General features: G+C 44.3%; 1 pseudogene; it reads right to left on the bottom strand.

The window, feature by feature from the left end:
* Window positions 1-389: 389 nt before the first annotated feature.
* Window positions 390-494, bottom strand: LOC122425935 (annotated as a pseudogene).
* Window positions 495-1,744: the final 1,250 nt, after the last annotated feature.

Raw genomic sequence — 1,744 nt, 5'->3', positions numbered from 1 at the left:
GTGAACAATGTCAGGATGAATTGGGATTGAACTCAATTGAACTCAATATGAACTCATGGTTTCTAAAATATAAAATACATGTCTTATACATGTGTATGTGCACATGTATAGGTAAGCGCACATTTATAGATAAGCCCCATATATACGGAGCTCCCCTGGTGGGTCAGAGGGTAAAGAATCTGCCTGTAATGCAGGAGACCTGGGTTCAAGCCATGGGTCAGGAAGATGCCCTGGAAAAGGGAATGGCAACCCACTCCAATATTCTTGCCTGGAGCATCCCATGGACAGAGGAGCCTGGCGGACTATGTCCATGGGGTTGCAGAGTTGGGCACGACTTAGCGACTACACAACAACACATAGATACACAGGTTTCCTAACTCTGCCCGCCGAAAGGGCAAAGCAATGACATCCTAAGAATAATGAGCACCCCTGGCACACAAACTGATAAGAACAGATACTACACTTGATCTTAGCCAAAAGGCCAAGGATGACATCACTGACTCAATGAACATGAGTTTGAGCAAGCTCCAGGAGTTGGTGATGGACAGGGAAGCCTGGAGTGCTACAGTCCATGGGGTTGCAAAGAACTGGACACAACTGAGCGACTGAACTGAACTGAGCACACGAAATTTGGTCTCTGATCCATTCCCCAATGAAAGGAACCAGGGATCCTCAGAGAACTGCTGATTCTAGACCTGTGGTAAGGAGGCAAAAGGTGAGCCTGGAAAGTCTTGTTTTGCCAAGGAGATCATGACATCCAGTCCCATCACTTCATGGCAAATATATGGGGAAACTGTGGAAACAGTGGCAGGCTTTATTTTTTTGGACTCCAAAATCACTGTAGATGGTGACTGCGGCCATAAAATTAAGAGATGCTTATTCCTTGGCAGGAAAGTTATGACCAACGTAGACAGCATATTAAAAAGCAAAGACATTACTTTACCAACAAAGGTCCATCTAGTCAAGGCTATGGTTTTTCCAGTAGTCATGTACAGATGTGAGAGTTGTACTATAAAGAAAGCTGAGTGCAGAAGAATTGGTGCTTTTGAACTGTAGTGTTGGAGAAGACTCTTGAGAGCTCCTTGGACTGCAAGGAGATCCAACCAGTCCATCCTAAAGGAGATCAGTCCTGAGTGTTCATTGGAAGGACTGATGTTGAAGCTGAAACTCCAATACTTTGGCCACCTGATGTGAAGAACTGACTCATTGGAAAAGACCCTGATGCTGGGAAAGATTGAAGGCAGAAGAAGAAGGGGATGACAGAGGATGAGATGGTTGGATGGCATCACCGACTCAATGGACATGTGTTTGGGTAGACTCCAAGAGATGGTGATGGACAGTGAGGCCTGGTGTGCTACAGTCCAAGGGATCGCAAAGACTCAGACATGACTGAGCAACTGAACTGACTGAAAGAAGTGCTCAGTAAAATTAATGAAGACATGTCACAAAGACACGGGAGTCACTTGTAGAGGCTGCCACTAGTAAAATCCAGAATAATTGGGACACCAAAATATAATTAAGTACACCATTGAAAAGTGGAAATTCATGACTTTCTACATCTTAACCAGAAGTGAAAGTCCCAATTCAGGTTTAAAAAGCATTTTTACTACTGAGTGGAGACTGGACTAAAGAACTCAGGGGTCAAAACTGTGAAACCAGACAGAGAGTTGTTTCAGGAGATGAATGATGGATGTCTGCATCACAGATGGAGGCAACGAAGACAAAGAAAAGTAGGTGAATCAGG

The sequence above is a fragment of the Cervus canadensis genome, chromosome 23 (assembly GCF_019320065.1).
Source record: "Cervus canadensis isolate Bull #8, Minnesota chromosome 23, ASM1932006v1, whole genome shotgun sequence".
Lineage (NCBI taxonomy): Eukaryota > Metazoa > Chordata > Mammalia > Artiodactyla > Cervidae > Cervus > Cervus canadensis.
Note: the sequence above shows the minus strand (reverse complement) of the source record. Positions and strands in the feature narration are given on the sequence as shown.